This window comes from Pleurodeles waltl, chromosome 12 (assembly GCF_031143425.1).
Source record: "Pleurodeles waltl isolate 20211129_DDA chromosome 12, aPleWal1.hap1.20221129, whole genome shotgun sequence".
NCBI classification, from domain to species: domain Eukaryota; kingdom Metazoa; phylum Chordata; class Amphibia; order Caudata; family Salamandridae; genus Pleurodeles; species Pleurodeles waltl.
In genome coordinates this window covers 577,924,405-577,946,290 of record NC_090451.1, presented here as the reverse complement: position 1 = coordinate 577,946,290, position 21,886 = coordinate 577,924,405, and positions in this window count along the sequence as shown.

The following is a 21,886-nucleotide window of genomic DNA, read 5'->3' as shown; positions in this document are numbered from 1 at the left end:
CGACATTCCCCTAGCTGGGCATCTGGGAGAAATGAAAACTTGGGACAGGCTTGTTCCCTTGTTTCATTGGCCTAGAATGTCTGAGGACACAAAAGAATTTTGTAAGTCCTGTGAAACCTGTCAAGCCAGTGGCAAGACAGGTGGCACCCCAAAGGCACCCCTTATTCCACTGCCTGTGGTTGGGGTTCCCTTTGAAAGGGTAGGGGTTGACATAGTTGGCCCCCTTGACCCTCCTACTGCTTCAGGCAATAGGTTTATCTTGGTGGTAGTGGACCATGCCACAAGATATCCAGAAGCAATTCCTTTGAGGACCACTACAGCACCTGCAGTGGCAAAGGCCCTCCTGGGAATATTTTTCTAGGGTGGGCTTCCCAAAGGAAGTATTATCAGACAGAGGAAGCAATTTCATGTCTGCTTACTTAAAGGCCATGTGGAAGGAGTGTGGTGTGACTTACAAGTTCACTACACCTTATGGACTGGTGGAGAGATTTAACAAAACTCTCAAAGGCATGATTATAGGACTCCCTGAAAAACTCCGCAGGAGATGGGATATCCTTTTACCATGCCTCCTTTTTGCCTACAGGGAGGTACCCCAGAAAGGAGTGGGCTTCAGCCCCTTTGAACTCCTCTTTGGACACCCTGTTAGGGGTCCACTAACACTTGTCAAGGAGGGTTGGGAACAACCTTTAAAAGCTCCAAAGCAAGATATTGTGGATTATGTACTTGGCCTCTGATCAAGGATGGCTGAGTATATGAAAAAGGCCAGTAAAAACCTTCAGGCCAGCCAAGAGCTCCAGAAGCAATGGCATGATCAGAAGGCTGTTTTGGTTCAGTACCAACCAGGGCAGAAAGTGTGGGTCTTGGAGCCTGTGGCCCCAAGAGCACTCCAAGATAAATGGAGTGGACCCCACATAATTGTTGAAAAGAAGGGTGAAGTCACCTACTTAGTTGACTTAGGCACTGCCAGGAGTCCCCTTAGGGTGCTCCATGTCAATCGCCTGAAACCCTACTATGACAGGGCTGATCTCACCCTGCTCATGGCAACTGATGAGGGACAGGAAGAAGACAGTGATCCTCTACCTGATCTCTTCTCTTCCACAGAACAAGAAGCTCTAGTGGAAGGTGTAGTTTTGGCTGATTGTCTTACTGCTGAGCAGAAAGACCATTGCATAAATCTCCTGGGTCAGGTTTCTGAACTCTTCTCTACTGTGCCAGGTACCACTTCTTGGTGTGAGCACACTATAGATACTGGAGACAGCTTGCCTGTCAAAAGTAAGATCTATAGGCAGCCTGACCATGTCAGAGACTGCATAAAGCAAGAGGTGCAGAAAATGTTAGAACTGGGAGTGGTTGAGCACTCTGAAAGTCCATGGGCTTCTCCTGTGGTACTTGTACCAAAACCTCATTCCAAGGATGGAAAGAAGGAAATGCGGTTATGTGTAGATTACAGAGGTCTCAACCAGGTAACCAAAACTGATGCTCACCCTATACCCAGAGCAGATGAGCTCATAGATACACTGGCATCTGCCAAGTATTTAAGCACTTTTGATTTGACTGCAGGGTATTGGCAGATCAAATTATCAGAAGATGCTAAACCTAAAACTGCATTTTCAACCATTGGAGGCCATTACCAATTCACAGTAATGCCTTTTGGATTGAAAAATGCACCTGCCACTTTTCAGAGGTTGGTGAACACAGTCCTGCAAGGGCTGGAAGCTTTTAGTGCAGCATATTTGGACGATATAGCTGTCTTTAGCTCCAGTTGAGATGATCACCTGGTCCACCTATGGAAAGTTTTAGAGGCCCTGCAAAAGGCAGGCCTCACTATCAAGGCTTCAAAGAGCCAGATAGGGCAGGGGAAGGTGGTTTATCTGGGACACCTTGTTGGTGGGGAACAGATTGCACCACTTCAGGGGAAAATCCAAACTATTATAGATTGGGTTCCCCCTACTACTCAGACTCAGGTGAGAGCCTTCCTAGGCCTCACTGGGTATTACAGGAGGTTCATTAAGAACTATGGCTCCATTGCAGCCCCTCTTAATGACCTAACATCCAAAAAGATGCCTAAAAAGGTATTGTGGACAGCTAGCTGTCAGAAAGCTTTTGAGGAGCTGAAGCAGGCCATGTGCTCTGCACCTGTCCTAAAAAGCCCTTGTTACTCTAAAAAATTCTATGTCCAAACTGATGCATCTGAATTAGGAGTAGGGGCAGTCCTATCACAACTTAATTCTGAGGGCCAGGATCAACCTGTTGCTTTTATTAGTAGGAGGTTGACCCCTAGAGAAAAGCGTTGGTCTGCCATTGAGAGGGAGGCCTTTGCTGTGGTCTGGGCACTGAAGAAGTTGAGGCCATACTTGTTTGGCACTCACTTCATTGTTCAGACAGACCACAAACCTCTACTTTGGCTAAAACAAATGAAAGGTGAAAATCCTAAATTATTGAGGTGGTCCATATCCCTACAGGGAATGGACTATACAGTGGAACATAGACCTGGGAGTAGCCACTCCAATGCAGATGGACTCTCCAGATATTTCCACTTAGACAATGAAGACTCATCAGGTCATGGCTAGTCTTATTGTCCTTCGTTTGGGGGGGGGTTGTGTAGGAAAGTACCATCTTGCCTGGCATGTTACCCCCATTTTTCACTGTATATATGTTGTTTTAGTTGTATGTGTCACTGGGACCCTGCTAGTCAGGGCCCCAGTGCTCATAAGTGTGCCTGAATGTGTTACCTGTGTTATGACTAACTCACTGAGGCTCTGCTAATCAGAACCTCAGTGGTTATGCTCTCTCATTTCTTTCAAATTGTCACTAACAGACTAGTGACCAATTTTACCAATTTACATTGGCTTACTGGAACACCCTTATAATTCCCTAGTATATGGTACTGAGGTACCCAGGGTATTGGGGTTCCAGGAGATCCCTATGGGCTGCAGCATTTCTTTTGCCACCCATAGGGAGCTCTGACAATTCTTACACAGGCCTGCCACTGCAGCCTGAGTGAAATAACGTCCACGTTATTTCACAGCCATTTTACACTGCACTTAAGTAACTTATAAGTCACCTATACGTCTAACCTTTACCTGGTAAAGGTTGGGTGCTAAGTTACTTAGCGTGAGGGCACCCTGGCACTAGCCAAGGTGCCCCCACATTGTTTAGGGCCAATTCCCCGGACTTTGTGAGTGCGGGGACACCATTACACGCGTGCACTACATATAGGTCACTACCTATATGTAGCTTCACAATGGTAACTCCGAATATGGCCATGTAATATGTCTATGATCATGGAATTGCCCCCTCTATGCCATCCTGGCATAGTTGGCACAATCCCATGATCCCAGTGGTCTGTAGCACAGACCCTGGTACTGCCAAACTGCCTTTCCCGGAGTTTCACTGCAGCTGCTGCCAACCCCTCAGACAGGCTTCTGCCCTCCTGGGGTCCAGCCAGGCCTGGCCCAGGATGGCAGAACAAAGGACTTCCTCTGAGAGAGGGTGTTACACCCTCTCCCTTTGGAAAATGGTGTGAAGGCAGGGGAGGAGTAGCCTCCCCCAGCCTCTGGAAATGCTTTCATGGGCACACATGGTGCCGATTTCTGCATAAGCCAGTCTACACCGGTTCAGGGACCCCTTAGCCCTGCTCTGGCGCGAAACTGGACAAAGGAAAGGGGAGTGACCCCTCCCCTGACCTGTACCTCCCCTGGGAGGTGCCCAGAGCTCCTCCAGTGTGCTCCAGACCTCTGCCATCTTGGAAAGAGAGGTGCTGCTGGCCCACTGGACTGCTCTGAGTGGCCAGTGCCAGCAGGTGACGTCAGAGACTCCTTCTGATAGGCTCCTTCAGGTGTTGCTAGCCTATCTTCTCTCCTAAGTAGCCAAACCCTCTTTTCTGGCTATTTAGGGTCTCTGTCTTTGGGGATTCTTTAGATAACGAATGCAAGAGCTCATCCGAGTTCCCCTGCATCTCTCTCTTCACCTTCTGCCAAGGAATCGACTGCTGACCGCGCTGGAAGCCTGCAAAACTGCAATATAGTAGCGAAGACGACTACTGCAACTCTGTAACGCTGATCCTGCCACCTTCTCGACTGTTTTCCTGGTGGTGCATGCTGTGGGGGTAGTCTGCCTCCTCTCTGCACTAGAAGGTCTGAAGAAATCTCCCGTGGGTCGACGGAATCGTCCCCCTGCAACCGCAGGCACCAAAGAACTGCATCACCGGTACCTTGGGTCTCCTCTCAGCACGACGAGCGAGGTCCCTTGAATCAAGCAACTCTGTCCAAGTGACTCCCACAGTCCAGTGACTCTTCAGTCCAAGTTTGGTGGAGGTAAGTCCTTGCCTCCCCACGCCAGACTGCATTGCTGGGAACCGCGACTTTTGCAGCTACTCCGGCCTCCGTGCACTTCCGGCGGAAATCCTTTGTGCACAGTCCAGCCTGGGTCCATGGCACTCTAACCTGCATTGCACGACCTCCTAAGTTGTTCTCCGGCGACGTGGGACTCCTTTGTGCGACTTCGGGTGAGCACCGTTTCACGCATCCTCGTAGTGCCTGTTTCTGGCACTTTTGCGGGTGCTGCCTGCTGCTGAGAGGACTACTTGTCTTGCTTGATGCTCCCTCTGTCCCCTGACGCAATTGGCGACATCCTGGTCCCTCCTAGGCCACAGCAGCATCCAAAAACACTAACCGCACGATTTGCAGCTAGCAAGGCTTGTTGGCAGTCTTTCGGCAGGAAAACACTTCTGCACGACTCTCCACGGCGTGAGGGATCCGTCCTCCAAAGGGGAAGTCTCTAGCCCTTGTCGTTCCTGCAGAAACCTAAGCTTCTACTGTCCAGTAGCAGCTCCTTTGCACCCACAGCTGGCATTTCCTGGGCATCTGCCCATCTCCGACTTGCTTGTGACTTTTGGACTTGGTCCCCTTGTTCTACAGGTACCCTCGACTGGAAATCCATCGTTGTTGCATTGTTGGTTTGTGTCTTTCCTGCAGAATTCCCCTATCACGACTTCTATGTCCTTTGGGGAACTTTAGTGCACTTTGCACTCACTTTTCAGGGTCTTGGGGTGGGCTATTTTTCTAACCCTTACTATTTTCTAATAGTCCCAGCGAACCTCTACAAGGTCACATAGGTTTGGGGTCCATTTGTGGTTCGCATTCCACTTTTGGAGTATATGGTTTGTGTTGACCCTATCCCTATGGGTCCCCATTGCATCCTATTGTAACTATACATTGTTTGCACTGTTTTCTAATACTATTACTGCATATTTTGGTATTGTGTACATATATCTTGTGTATTTTTGCTATCCTCATACTGAGGGTACTCACTGAGATACTTTTGGCATATTGTCATAAAAAGAAAGTACCTTTATTTTTAGTATATCTGTGTATTGTGTTTTCTTATGATATTGTGCATATGACACTAGTGGTACTGTAGGAGCTTCACTCGTCTCCTAGTTCAGCCTAAGCTGCTCTGCTAAGCTACCATTATCTATCAGCCTATGCTGCTAGACACCCTATACACTAATAAGGGATAACTGGGCCTGGTGCAAGGTGCAAGTACCCCTAGGTACTCACTACAAGCCAGTCCAGCCTCCTACAACTGTGCCAAATAATCATTCATCAGGACACAAGGTACATCATATACAGATTTTGGTTTAGGAACTCCCCAATTATTCATTGGTGTCCCAAATACTACTTCATAGGGGCTAAGGCCAAGTCGGGAGTGTGGCACTGACCTAATAGACAATAATGCCAATGGTAATGCATCCGGCCAAGTTAAGGATGTAGAAGCCTGTATCTTCGCTAATTTCAGCTTCAATGTAGCATTATACCTTTCCACCAACCCTGCTGATTGTGGGTGGAAAACCGCATGGAACTTCTGTTTGATCCCTAATCCTTTCAGGACATACTTAATAACTTCCCCAACAAAATGAGGTCCGTTATCACTCCATAAAAGTCTGCAAACACCAAACCTAGGGAAAAATTCTTTCAAAAGCACCTTCGCTGTGGTAATGGCAGTATTATCCTTTGTGGGGTACGCCTCTATCCATTTACTGAAGGCACAAACCACCACCAAGACATACTTTAAATTGTTGCAGCGTTCAAGCTGAATATAATCCATTTGTAGAACTTCAAAAGGTGCAGTTGGTGTAGCAAACCCTCCTGCAGGAGTACGTGTCCCTTTTCCAGGATTGTATTGTAAGCAGATCAAACAAGACTGTACTACTCTCTTAGCTGTACTGGAAATTTCTGGATGCTCCCAAACTTGCGTAAGCAACTTCGTTATTGTTGAAGCTCCAACATGTGCCAGCCCATGTGCCATCTGAACCATAGGTTGTACAAAAGCTATAGGCAATTTCCATTTATCCATCTGCTTATTCCGCCAACAGCGCTCATCATCCAATTCTCCATCTTTAGACCATTGCTCACGTTCTTTCACAGAAGCAGATTTCTGTATATCTAATACATCTTGTCTAGCATTATGCCAACGTTCAGCTTGTGACTTCACTACATACATAGAAGTAGTACTTCGCTGCATCGCAGTCTCACATGCTACACGGTCTGCAAGAGCATTACCTTGCCCTATCTTATCGGTCACTTTCTTATGTGCACTACATTTTACAATAGCTAGTTTATTTGGATATGTCAATGCAGTCAAGAGGTTATGCACTCATTCTCTGTGCATTATCTGCACCCCGTGGGATGTGAGAAAACCTCTCTCCTTCCAAAGCAAACCAAAATCATGAGCCACTCCAAAAGCATAGCGGCTGTCTGTGTAAATGTTCACACTTAAATCAGTACTAAGCTCACATGCTCGTGTCAAAGCTATTAGTTCAGCTGCTTGAGCTGACTTCTGTGGTATACGAGCTGTCTCCACTACCGTGTGTATTGTGGTGATTGCATATGCAGCTGATGTCGTACCATCTGGCAACTTCAAACAAGACCCATCAACTCACAGTTCCCCGTCTACATCTAAAAGGGGCATATCTTGTAAATCAACACGACCCTTTGTCTGTTCTTCGGTAAGGAATATACAATCATGTGTTTCTTGTGACTGAGGCTGAGTCACCGGATATGGCAACAAAGTAGCTGGATTTAGTGTCGCACATCTCTTCAGTGTAATGTGAGGAGCCAACAATGTCAACTCATAACCTGTCATACGGGCGCTAGTTAAATGTTGTGTCTTTGTTTGATTTAAAAGAGCATCAACCGCATGGGGTACTAGCACCAACAGCTTATGTGACAAAAATATCCCTTCACTCTGACGTATTGAGACAGCTGTTGCGGCAACTGAACGAAAACACCCAGGCAACGCTCGAGCGACAGGATCAAGTACTGCTGAAAAATATGCACAGGGACGCTGCTTATTGCCATGTGTCTGTACTAAAACTGACAATGCACATCCATCTTTCTCGTGTACGTAAAGTGCAAAAGGCTTCATGTAATCTGGAGTACCTAACACTGGTGCAGAACAAAGGGCTTGTCGCAGCTGCCGGAAAGCAGTCTCACATTCATCTGTCCATGGGAGGGGCATTGGAGTATCTTTAGTCAAAAGTGCTAGCAAAGGTTTGGCAATGTGTGAAAACCCTAATATCCATTGCCTACAAAAAGAAGTAAGACCAAGGAATGCACAAACATCTTTCTGAGTAAAGGGTACTGGTGTGTCTAAAATTGCTTGAATACGATCTGATGTAAGGGCACGGCCCTCCTTAGACAAAAGGTGACCTAAATAGGTTACCTTTGGTCTACAATATTGCAATTTCTTTCGTGACACTTTATGATGGTGTGAAGCAAGAAAAGAAAGTAAGGACAAAGTGCACTTTTCACATTGCTCCGGGGTATCAGCTGCCAACAAAATATCATCAACATATTGTATGAGAGCCACACCTTCAGGTACAACAAAAGAATCAAGGTGTCCAAAGTCATAGTACAAGAACTAATTGCTCCCTCAACTTCCTCATAAAAGGCGGCTGGATTTTTCCGCGGGTCAGGTAATGCTGTTTTAAGTGCCATTACATCTGCCCTATTTCAAGGAGTATACACCCAATTATAAATAAAATAACCCTCAACATCAACAGAAGTTTTATCATCACTTGTACCCAATCCTTTAGGAGGAACATACAAAGGCGCGGCCTCCCGCATTGGTTTCGCGTGAACTATCATAATCTTATCTGTTTCAAAGATGGAAGCTTGCGCCCCTTCGGTCTGAGATGCTCGTGCAACTGCGTCCGCAGCCCTTTTCTCTTCTTGCAAACGGACTGCCACAATACATAATTTCATTAAAAGCCTGATTGCATCAGCCACCTGGGAGAAAACAAAAAGACCATCACGCATTTGCTTATGATCAGCTGCTACATCATCAGGGCTCTAACTCATCAGAATATTTCCGATATAGTTCAATAACTTCTGAGCCAAATGCCTCAGTAAAATATAGCTGCTCCTTTTCTGTCCACCCTTTTATGTTGTCTAAAAGTTCAGAAGCAGAAACAACGCTACGAATTGTTTTACGAGCAATAGATCTAAGCTCAGACGCACGGTCAGCAGGCAGCATAGAGCGACTGTCCCACATCTTCTGTTGCTCCGAACTGGAGACTTTAGGTAACTCATGAGGGGCAGAAGGGACGACATACGGAGGTGGAGGGCGATCTAGTAACAATAAATCATCATGTGGTTTATTAAGGATAGGATAGAGAGGTTGCCTAACAGTGTATTGGCCAGTTACCTGTAGCTTACGTTCTTTCTCTTCTAGCTCCTTTAAGTCATTTCTTTCTTTCTTTCTCATTTCCAATGCTTTCACATATACATTCTTCCGCTGCTCTTTCTCAAGCAAGGGTTGCTCACGCTTCACTCGTCCACGCGCTTCTTTCTCCCACATTCGTACACAGTCAAACATATCTTGCCTAGACTTTCGCTTACACATACATTGTTCCACATACTCAATCTTTCGCAAATCAAATGACCCATGCATAGGCCAACGTAACTCAGGATCCGCGCGGGTGTATTTATTTCATAATGTGCTGTACATTATAGAAGAAAGACCATGTTTAACATACATATCTCTATTTGGCGTCCCCTCTGGGGGTCCCCTCCGGGGGTCCCCTCCGGGGGTTGCAATTCTTCCTGTCTCAAATTGGTACCATTACAAAAGCAACACATCCTACGAAGTGCGCTAAAACAGGCATGCCAAAAATAGTGCAGAATATGCAATATTATAATCAAAGTAGCACTTAAGGTGCCGTTCAAATCAAAATTAAATTGGAGAAAATTCTCCTCATTACCTGCCTATATAAATTGCAATTTATATATCAAATCCAAAGAATACAAATTGACTAGTCACCCAAATCACGAGAGCCACAGTAAGTAGTGCTAAACTACATTACCAAACACAGGCATCAAAACCCACAGCAAGTACCGTAAAACAGCTCTTACCAATCACAGGGTGTCCAGGTTCCAACTGCCAAGTTCTAAAATCGACCAAATGGTCACTGCATGACGAATGAACAAAAAGGATCTCAGTCGAGGACCGGCGCCACCTGGATGGTCAAGTCAGAAGGAAGAGAAAAACGCTGTGGTTGCCAAGACTCGGGTCTCCTCAGGCATTGATCGTCCGCAGCGAGATCCCAATCCTTCGTCGCGACCAATCCATTGGGCATCCGAGTCGCCGATGAGTCCCTGTTCGGGTGCCAATTTGTTGAAGTAAGCCTCAGCAAGGCCTACTAGTGCAAGGGGTTCACCTTCCTCTGCACAAAGTCCTCAGACCATGTAGGAAGAAGTTGGCACAGAAACTGGAATAAAAGACAAAAGTTTATTAACCTCATGAGGTGGTACTACAGTTCAGACAGCACCCTTGGGTAATGTCTGAAGTAGCACACTGAACTGAGAGAGCATGGTCCTTTTATACCCACACAGGGGCAAAAAGGAGATGGTACAATTATGGAAACAAGACTTGTATACATGTAAGGTCATGTGGAAAATGCACAGTCGACAGGTAGGAGGAGCTAACAGTTTCCAAGGACTAACAGCTGCAGACCTTACTGAGCATGTGCGAAAGTAAGAGATGCTAAATATAACTTGTCACTAGGCAGATTTCAAGAGCAGTAAACAGAAAGGTAGGACAGAGCACATGGTGAGCACATGGCAGCATGTAGCAGAGAAAATGGCTGCCATGAATACAAAATGGATTCCGCAAAATGTTCACAATAGTTACTAAATACAAGATGTCTTCTGCTAATGCTTAATCTAATCACTGCTAAATTACAACATCCTGAGCGGCGGTGCCCGTGGTGGCGGTGCATGAGGCGGTGCCGGTGGCGGTCTTGTCCGTCGTGCAGGTTGGCGGCGACTTCCCTTTCTTTCTCTGGCCCTACCCCACCTTGGATGCTGTCTTGCCACTCCCAACTGTTGCCCTGGCTGAGCCCTTGGTGGCAGGTGTTTTGGCCTTCTCCCTCCGGGCTGTGGGCAACTTCTTTTGCTTTGGAGGTGGGGGAATGTCCTTGGCCTGGCTCCTTGGGACACTGGCTGCCCTGCTGCTTGGCGCACTGCAGAAGCCGGTTACTGCTGGCACCACTGTTCCCGGTTATGTGGTGGCTGAGTTGTTGAGTTGGGACATGGAAAGGTGGGCCCTAGGGGACGGAAGGGGAGGTGAAGGGAAGAAGTCAAGCTTTGACAGGAAAGGTTTTTTAGACACACTGGGATGGGTAGATGGAGGGGGTTTGGCAGTGGAGGAAGAGGTAGTGGTTGTAGGAGGTGTTTGTTTGCTGACTTTGGGTGAAGGTGCATGGGCTGGAGGCTGTCGTAAGGTGGATGGCTGTGGGTGGGTGTGAGACTGCGTTTGTGTAGTTTTGGAGGAGGGCTCACAGACACACTGGGAGAGGACACAGGGGATATGTGAATGATAGTGGGGGTGGTGATTGCACGTGAGCGGTGTGTGGTGATGGGAGTGCTGGTGATGGACGTAGTGGCTGAAGATGTAGTACATGCAAGTGTGAGTGGAGATGTGATAGGGAGGGAGTACGGAGACGTGGAGGAGGGGGACACAGTGGAGGCAGTGGCTGTTGGTATGTCTGCATGGGTATGATGCTTGTGTGAGTGCCTGTGGGATGTGTGGTGCTTATGTTTGCCAGAGCTACCCTTGTGTGTTGAGGTGTGTGCATGCTGGTCTGATGGTGTGCTTGGGATAGGCTGAGGTATTGGGGATTGGGTCTGGGTGGAGGAAGTTGGAGGGGGGAGGCTGGCCACAGGGACAATGGCTGCCATCAGTGCTGAGTTCAGAGTCTGAAATGCTCGCTGTTGGGCTGCCTGACCAGAATGAATGCCCTCCAGGTATGCATTTGTCTGTTGCAACTGCCTCTCTGCACCCTGGATGGCATTCAGAATGGTAGACTGCCCAACAGTGAGGGATCTGAGGAGGTCAATGGCTTCCTCACTCAGGGCAGCAGGGCTGACTGGTGCAGGGGCAGAGGTGCCTGGGGCGAAGGAGATGCCCACCCTCCTGGGTGAGCGGCCAGGGGGCACACGCTGAGGGGCTGCTGGGGGGGCGGTGCTGGTAGGGGGGGTGGTGGCTGTACCTGTAGATGCGGTGGGCACAGAGGGGCCTGCCACCGCAAGGGAGCTCCCGTCAGAGGAGGAGTCTGTGTCGCTGGTCTCAGCTCCTGTCGCCGCTGTGGAGCTCCTCTCGCCCTCCGCCCCACTGGTGAATTCAGAGTCCGTAGTCGCGCCCTCCAGGGCCATGTGGGATGCAGCTTCCTCCTGCTCTGGTGGCACAGCTCCTCCGCCTGATGATGCTAATGCACACAAGAACAAGGAGACCACAAAAAGTGGGGGAAGAGAGTAGAAAGACATGTTCAGTGCATGCAATACTGCTACCGTCGGCGGACACTACAGACACAGCAGCCTTCTGCACTACGCCATGCACTTAGAGTTCCCTAATTAATCACAGGGGCATGGGGTACAAGGCCTATGCCCAATTGCTGCACACATGGAAGTCACAGGAGTCTGACTATGGGTAGATGGCTCTTAACACTGGTGGGGTGAGGTGCCACATAGCCTGCCTCACGAAGGGACCTTGCCTACAAAACTCGACCTGGCCTAGGGGAACCCACAGCCCACCTCCCCCACTCAGACACCTCCAATGCGCATTTTATCAGATGGATTTGACGGTACTCACCCCCTTGTGGCTGCTGTGATGCCCTCCAGCGCCCATCTAACTCTGGATAGGCCACCGCCAGGATCCGGAACATCAGGGGGGTCATGGTGCAACGAGCACCCCTCCCACGTTGGGAGGCCATCCCCAGCTGGGCCTCTGTCGTCTTCTTGCTCCAACGGTGAATGTCCTACCATCTTTTACGGCAGTGGGTGCTCCGTCTGTGGTGGACCCCCAGGGCACGGACGTCCTTTGAGATGCACGCCAAATATTCTTCTTCTGGTGGGTGCTGACCTACAGGAATAGTACAGGGGAAAAGGAAAAACTATAACCGTCCGTACCGTCACAGTCATTGGCCCACATTCCAACCCTTGCCCTGACGCACATCCACTCACTGTTGTTTCATGCACGCCTCATTCCCTCCCATCTCCCATTCCCACCACTCCAAACAGGCATTGCCCATACAGCATGCTCACAGTGTACTCACCTGTTTGTCTGGAGGACCGTAGAGTAGCGTGTACTGGGGAGGACCCAATCCACTAGTTTGTCCAACTCCTCCAATGTGAAGGCAGGGGCCCTTTCCCCAGACACTTGAGCCATTGTCGCTTCCAGACTGAGGTCAACTGCAGCACCTGCAGTGTAGGTCCTCTCCTGTCGAAGATCAGGTATCAAGTGAGTGAACAGAGAGAAAATGGCGTTCACGTCCTCGGCGGTGAGTACCGTCACCGCCGGAGTACATCGTCATTGGCTCCTGGGACCCATAGGGTCCAATGTTAACCAATGCAGGATTGCGCCGCGGTCTTCGACCGCCTACCGGGCCGGTGTACAACGCCAGCGCAGTTACCTCATATCCCCTTGTCCCACATTACAGGTCAGTCCGCCGCCATTTCAGGGGACCACATGGCATTAATTTTAAATGCGTCACACATTTCTAGGCCTTGCATACACACTAAGACAGGCACATAGCGGATTGACAAATGTTGTCAATAAAGTTGTTTATTTCGTACCTCAGTGTTGGCTGACCCTCTGATCGCTGTTCTCATCCATAGAGCAGGTCCGCTGGGGCAGGTGAGGAGATGGCGGCATCCTCCGGTGTACAGACCACTGGTGGACCTGTTGACAAAGGAAGAGCGACATGTAATAGTTACCTACAGACTTGATCGTGCCACAATCCAGGAACTGTGTGCCCAGTTGGAGCCAAACCTGATGTCAGCTATCTGCCATCCCACAGGAATCCCCCCTCTAGTGCAGGTCCTGTCAGTATTCCATTTCCTGGCAAGTGGGTCCTTTGAAACAACAGTGGCCATTGTATCAGGCAAGTCCCAGCCAATGTTCTCTAACGTGTTGTCCAGAGTGTTGTCTGCCCTGCTGAAACACATGTGCAGCTACATCGTGTTCCCTCAGGTGGAGGATTTGCCTAAAGTGAAAGGTGACTTCTATGCCCTGGGACATATCCCCAACATCATAGGTGCCATTGATGGGACACATGTGGCTTTGGTACCCCCCGCAGGAGTGAACAGGTGTATAGAAACCGGAAGAGTTACCATTCAATGAATGTGCAGATGGTGTGTTTGGCCGACAAGGACATCTCCCATGTGAACGCCAAGTTTCCAGGCTCAGTGCATGACGCTTACTTTCTGAGGAATAGCAGTATCCCTTATGTGATGGGGCAACTCCAGAGGCACCGTGTGTGGCTATTAGGTGAGAACATGGACCCTATACAGTGTGAATAGTTGTCTGGATCTGGGGTTGTCCTTAAGGGTTAGTGTGTGTCTAACAGTTGTTCCTCAACATTTGCAGATGACTCTGGCTACCCGAACCTGCCATGGCTACTGACCCCAGTGAGGAATCCCAGGACAAGGGCAGAGGAACACTACAATGAGGCACATGGGTGAGCTAGGAGGGTTATAGAGAGGACCTTCGGCCTCCTGAAGGCCACGTTCAGGTGCCTCCATATGACAGGTGGTTCCCTCTACTACTCACCAAAGAAGGTGTGCCAGATCATTGTGGCCTGCTCTATGCTGCACAACTTGGCTTTGCGAGGACAGGTGCCTTTTCTGCAGGAGGATGGTCCTGAAGGAGTTGTTGTTGCAGCTGTGGAGCCTGTGGACAGTGAAGAAGAGGAGGCAGAAGAAGAGGACATGGACAACAGAAACACTGTGATCCATCAATACTTCCAGTGAGACACAGGTAAGAAGACATCACTGCCTCCTACATCTGATAAAATTGTTCGACCTCTCATCTGTCTGTCACTTTCACCCAGTGTATGGACCCTGATTTGTCACTTTCCCTTTCGATTTCACAGATGTGGGTCCCACTGTGTGACCTCTGCTATATTACCTCATGGACTAGAGCTGTGTGAAATAGGTATGTTGACAATACAATGGACATTGCTATTTCCCTCATTTATTGCTAATACACAATTGTGAAAGCACAGACTGACTCCAGATTGTTTTGTGATTCAAGGGTGTTTATTTAAGTGCTAAATAGTGGAGGGGGTTGTAAAATGATCAGGTGTGATGGTTGAGGAATGTCCATGGCAGAGTCCAGTCTATTTGTCTCACAGGTGCATTGTCCAAAGGGGCATAGGAAGTGGAGCTATGGCAGTTTAAGAATGGACAGGGTGACAAAGTGGGACAGAAGGATGACAATCAGGGTGGTCTCATTTCTTGGGGGGGGTCTTGGCATTGTTCTCTGTCTTTATCCTGGATCTCAGGGACTGCTTGCAGGGTGATTCTCCATCTGCAGGGGGTGGGGTGCTGGTGTCGTGGTCCTGTGGCAGTGCCTCCTGTCCACTAACGCCTGCGGAGGTGGTGGACAGTTCATCGTCCAGGCTAGTGTCAGGGGCCCCTTGTTGTGCCACAGTGTCCCTCCTGGTGCTCACAAGGTCCTTCAGCACCCCTACAATGGTGCCCAGGGTGGTATTGATGGATTTTAGTTCCTCACTGAACCCCAAAACCTGTTCCTCCTGCAACCGCTGGGTCTCCTGAAACTTGGCCAGTACTGTTGCCATTGTCTCCTGGAAATGATGGTAGGCTCCCATGATGATGGAAAGGGCCTCGTGGAGAGTGGGTTCCCTGGGCCTGTCCTCCCCCTGTCGCACAGCAGCCCTCCCAGTTCCCAGGTTTTCCTGGGCCTCTGTCCCCTGAACCGTGTGCCCACTACCACTGCCCGAGGTCCCTGCTGTTCTTGGGGTGGTGGGTTAGCCTGGGTTCCCTGTAGTGGTGGACACACTGCTGCTTGACGTGTCCTGGGGACAGAGGTATGGGCCAGCTGGGTGGGTGCTGTACTGGTGTTTCCTGAGGGGGGAGGCTCTGTGGTGGCCTGTGACTGTGTCAGGGGAACCGACTGTCCCGAGGTCCCAGATGGGCCGGGCTGGTCATCTAGATCCAGTTGGACAGAGCTGCTGTCATCACTGTGGGCCTCTTCTGTGGGGGGAGTGGACATGTCTGGAACCTCGTGTCCGGTGACGGTGGGTAGGGGTCCTGCAGGGGTGTAAAGGCATGATTATTGCATCTGTGTGTGCCATGGTGTGCAATGGGTGGGTGACCCTGTATCCCAGTGCTTCCTTTCCTGTGTGGGACCTTGTGTGATAATTGTTTAGGGGTCTGTGTGGGTATGTGTAGTGGACATGCATTGGTGATGGGTGTCCATGCTTTGTTGTTGCATGCAGAGCTTGGTGTTGAGATGTGTGGTTTGTGATAGTGGGACATATGTGAGGAGTTGGAGTGATCAAGATGAGGGTGAGGGTGGGGGTATGTGTTAGCATGCAGGTAGGGTGGGGGATGAAGTAGTTAAAGATTTAACTTACCAGAGTCCATTCCTCCAGCTACTCCTGTGAGGCCCTCAGGATGCAGTATAGCCAAGACCCGCTCCTCCCATGTTGTTAGTTGTGGGGGACGAGGTGGGGGTCCGCCGCCAGTCCTCTGAACCGCAATGTGGTGTCTTGAGACCACGGAACGCACCTTCCCCCGTAGGTCATTCCACCTCTTCCTGATGTCATCCTGTGTTCTTGGGTGCTGTTCCACTGCGTTGACCATGTCCATGATTCTGCGCCATAGCTCCATCTTTCTAGCTATGGTGTTGTGCTGCACCTGTGATCCGAATAGCTGTGGCTCTACCCAGATGATTTCCTCCACCATGACCCTGAGCTCCTCCTCAGAAAACCTGGGGTGTCTTTGCGGTGCCATGGGGTGTTGTGGGTGATGTGTGAGGTGGTGTCTGTTGTGATGTGTGGGGTGATGTTTAGGGGTGTGTGTTGTTTTGTGTGTGGATGTGTATGTGTGATGGTGTTGTGTGCCTCTGTATGCTGGTGTTGTCTTTGCTTTGCTGTCTCTCTGGCCTTCTTCAATTTTTGGGTAGTAAGGGTTTGTGGGTAATATGGGTGTGTGTTTTATATTGTATTGGGTGTGTGGGAGTGGTATGTGTATGTGTATCAGGTGTGTGTATTTCGATTTGTCCAATGTGGTAGTGTTTTGTAAATGTGTGTGTATTTGAGTGTGTACCGACAATGGAATACCGCAGTTGAAAGACCGCTGCGTGGATTTGTGGGTCGTGATAGTGTGGGCGTATCCCTGTTGCCGTGACGGTGTCGGTTTTGTTATCGCCAGTTTATCAATGACCTTTGGTGTGGAGGACTTGTGTGGGTGTCTAGATTTTGGCGGTTTCTGAGCTGTGGGTTGTAATAGCTGTGGCGGAATTCCGCGGCGGCGTGTTGGCGGTCTTCTGCACGACGGTAAGCGGGATTTACAGCCAATGTTGTAATGAGGGCCTAAGTCTGCCTGAGTGTGTGATTCTATGAATCAGTGTATGCCTGGGCCTGCCAGTGTATATATTAGTGTGTGTCTGGGTGGGACAGAGTGTGCCTTGGGGTGTCAGTGTATGTATCACTGTATACCTGGGTGTGTCAGTGTAGGCATCAGTGTATGGCTAGGTGTGTCAGTGTATCCATCAATGTGTGCATGGGTGTGTCAGCCTATGCATCAGTGTATACCTGAGTGTGTCTGGGTATGCATTGGTGTGTGCATGATTGTATTAGTGCTTGTATCAGTGTGTACCTGGGTATGTTGGTGTGTGCATCAGTGTGTGAACCTGGGGGTGTCAGTGTATGCAGGAGTGTCTGCCTGGGTGTGTAAGTGTAGAAATCAGTGTATACCTGGGTGTGTCAGTGTAGACATCAGTGTGTGCCTGTGTTTGTCAGTGTATGAATGAGTGTGTGCCTGGGTGTGTCAGTGTGTGTGTTAGTGTCTGCCTGGCTGTGTGCGTGTATGAATCAGTGTATGCTTGGGAATGTCAGTGTATACATCAGTGTGTGCCTTGTTGTACCCTTATCATGAGTGTATGCCAGGGTGAGTAAGTATATGCATGACTATGTGCCTGGGTGTGTCAGTGTATGCATCTCTTTGGGCCTAGGTGTATCAGTGTGTCCCTGGGTGTTTTAGTGTATGCTTCAGTGTGAGCCTGGGTGTGTGATAGTAAGCCTCAGTATATGCCTATGTGGGTAAGTGTATGCATCAGTGTGTGTCTGTGTGTTAATGTATGCATCAGTGTGTGCCTGGATGTGGCAGTGTATGCCTGAGTGTGTGCCTGGGCATGTTAGTAGATGCATGAGTGTCTACCGTGGTTTGTCAGTGTATACATCAGTGTGTGCCTCGGCATGTGTCAGCATACGTACTAGTGTCTGACTGGGTGTGTAAGTGTATGAATCAGTGTATGCCTGGGTATGCTAGTGTATACATTTGTGTATGCCTGGGAATGTCAGTTTATACATCAATGTAAACCTGGTTGTGTCAATGTATGTATCATTGTGTGCACGGGGGTGTGAGTGTCTGCAAGAGAGTCTGCATTGGTACGTAAGTCTATGAATCACCGTGGGGGTCATTCTGACCTCAGCGGTAAAAGGCGCTTACCGCCGGTCAGAAGACCGCCATAACACCGCCACGGTCGCGGTAAACCGCCACGGTCATTCTGACCCGCAACTGGCAAACCGCCAAAAACCCGACATCAACAAAAGTTCGCCACACCAACGGCCAGCGAAAAACTGCCGATGACCAAACCTCCACCGTCACGCCAACAGAAATACGCCCATTCCATTCCGACCCACAAATCCCCGCAGCCGTCTTTCAACCACGGTATTCCATTGGCCGTACACACCGCCGCGGTCAAAATACACACACCTTTACAAAACACAGCCACATTGGACAATTCAAAATACACACACCTGAGACACATACACACAACACTCCCACACACCCAATACAATATAAAAAACACACCCACATCACCCACAAACCCTTAAGACCACAATTGCGACTGAAGGCCAGAGAGAGACAGCACAAAATAAAGTACACCATCACACAGAGGCAAATCACAACATCACCCACACAATATCCACGCACAAAACACCACACACCACCACACTCACAACACTCTACAACACATACCCCACCCCACACCTCATCCACACCACCCCATGGCACCCCAAAGACACCCCAGGTTTTCTGACGCAGAACTCAGGGACATGGTGGAGGAAATAGTTCGGGTAGAGCCCCAGCTCTTCGGGACACAGGTGCAGCACACCACCATTGCCAGGAAGATGGAGCTATGGCAAAGAATAGTGGACAGGGTCAACGCTGTGGGACAGCATCCACGAAATCGGGACGATATCAGGAAGCGGTGGAACGACCTACGGGGGAAGGTGCGTTCCATGGTATCAAGGCACAACATCGCGGTGCAGAAGACTGGCGGCGGACCCCCACCTACTCCCCCAGAATTTACAGCATGGGAGGAGAAAGTCTTGAACATCCTGCATCCTGAGGGCCTCGCTGGAGTAGGCGGAGGAATGGACTCTGGTAAGTCAAATCTTCACTACTTCATTCCCCCCACCCCACCTGCATGCCAAATCATACCCCCACCCTCACCCCCACCCCCATCACACCAACTCCTTGCAAATGGCTCACCATCACAACCCACCCATCCCAAGACCTAGCCCTGCATGCGTCCACAAAGCATGGACACCCATCACCAAAGCATGCCCACTGCACATACCCATCTCCCCCACAAGCCACCGTCACAACAGCCCCCACAAGGGAATGCCAGCACTGGGGTACACGGCCACCCACCCATTGCACAATATGGCACACACAGAAGCAATAACCATACTCTTATACCCCTGCAGGACCCGAACGCCACCACACCGCCGAGGAGGGTCCAGAAATGTCCATCCCACCCCCAGAAGAGGCCCCCAGTGATGACAGCAGCTCTGTCTCCCTGGACCCTGATGACCAGCCCGGCCCATCGGGGACCTCAGGACAGTCGGTTCCCCTCACACAGCCACAGGCCACAGCAGACCTACCCCCCTCTGGGAACACCAGCACAGCTCCCACCCAGCGGGCCCATGCCTCTGTCTCCAGGACACGTCAATCAGCGGTGTGTCCACCACTACAGGGCACCCAGGTTGACCCACCACCCCAACAACAACAGGGACCTGGGGGCAGTGGTAGTGGGCACACAGTCCAGGGGACAGAGGCCCAGGGAAACAGGGGAACTGGGAGGGCTGCTGTGCGACAGGGGGGGTACAGGCCCAGGGAACCCACTCTCCACGAGGCCCTCTCCTCCATCATGGGAGCATACCACCGCTCCCAGGAGACGATGGCTACGGTACTGGCCAGGTTCCAGGAGATCCAGGTACTGCAGGAGGAACAGTACATGGTGTTCAGGGAAGAACTCCGAACCATTAGTTCCGCAATGGGGACCATCGTCGTGGCTATTAACCAGATTGTCACCACATTGCGGGACCATGTGGCACCACAAAGGGCCCCTGTCACTAGCATGGACCAAGAACAGGCTACCACCTCCGCCGGCGCTAGTGGACTGGAGGCCCCCACACAACGACAGGCCACCAGAACCCCACCTCCTGCAGAAGAAGAACCACCCCGCAAGCGGGGCCTGAGATCTCGGAAGAAGACAGAGTAGGATGCCAAGACCCCCGCCAGCAAAGGATACCCCCTGATGTCATCCCACTGTCCCACATTGTCACCCTGTCCAACCTTAAACTGCCCCTGCTCCATCCTTCCACAGGCATATGGACAATGCACCTGTGAGACTGAAAATCTGGACTCTGCCATGGACATTACTCCACCATCACCCATCACCGATTTTCAACCATGTCCCTAAATTTAGCACTTAAATAAAATCACTTATTGCACTAAAAATATCTGGAGTCTGCTTGTATTTTGAACAAATGTATTAGACATAACGGTGCCAAAATGTTCAGTTACATTGTGATGACAACATACCACTGTCACACAGCTGTAGTCCATGGGCAAACAAAGCAGAGGTCACGCAGTGGGGCCCACATCTCTGAAAACGGAAGGGAAAGTCACAACTCAGTTAACATAAACTGGGGGGATACACAGACAGTAGAGAGGCAGGAGACTGTAAGTACATGTAAAATGGCGGTGTTGATTCGTACCTGTGTGCTATTGAAAATACTGTTGTATCACTGTGTCCCTGTTGTCTGTGTCGTCCCCATTGTCTTCCTCCTCTTCACTCTCCACAGGCTCCACAGCTGCCACAACACCACCCTCTGGACCATCCTCCTGCAGGAAAGGCACCTGGCGTCGCAAAGCCAGGTTGTGAAGCATACAGCAGGCCACGATGATCTGGCACACCTTCTTCGGTGAGTACATTAGGGATCCACCTGTCATATGCCTAAACCTGGCCTTCAGTAGGCCGAAGGTCCGCTCGATCACCCTCCTAGTCTGCCCATGGGCCTCATTGTACCGTTCCTCTGCCCTGGTCCTGGGATTCCTCACTGGGGTCAGTAGCCAGGACAGGTTGGGGTAACCAGAGTCACCAATTAGCCACACACGGTGTCTCTGTAGCTGTTCCATCACATAAGGGATGCTGCTATTTTCGCATGATGTACGTGTCATGCACTGACCCAGGGAACTTGGCATTTACATGGGAGATGTACTGGTCAGCCAAACAGACCACCTGGACATTCATCGAATGATAACTTTTTCTGTTCCTGTACACCTGCTCACTTTCACTGGGGGGAACCAAAGCCACATAGGTCCCATCAATGGCACCAATGATGTTGGGAATATGTCCAAGGGCATAGAAATCACCCTTCACTGTAGCCAAATCGCCCACCTCAGGGAAAACAATGTAGCTCCGCATGTATTTCATCAGGGCAGACAATACTCTGGACAAAACCGTAGAAAACATAGGCTGAGACATCCCTGATGAAATGGCCACTGTTGTTTGGAATGATCCACTTGCCAAAAAATGGAGTACTGACAGCACCTGCACCAGAGGGGGAATCCCTGTAGGTTGGCGAATGGGTGACATCAGGTCTGGCTCCAACTGGGCACACAGTTCCTGTATAGTGGCTCGGTCAAGTCTGTATGTCAGTATGACATGTCTTTCTTCCATTGTCGACAGGTCCACTAGCGGTCTGTACACGGGAACATTCCTCCAGCTCCTCGCAAGTCCCAGCGGACGGTGCCTAGGAAGGACAACATGGAGCACAGAGTCAAGCAAACCACAGGTACGTTCCCACAGCTTGCACAGTACACGATTCGCTATGCATTGAATGGCTTGTATGAGTGGCAATGCAAGGCCTAGGCCTGTGTGACGCAGTAGAAATTAAGACATGTGGGCCCTTGAAATGGCGGCTGCCTGACCTGTGAAGTGCGACAATGGGATGTGAGGTAAATGCGCTGGCGTGGTACACCGTGGCGGTAGGCGGTCG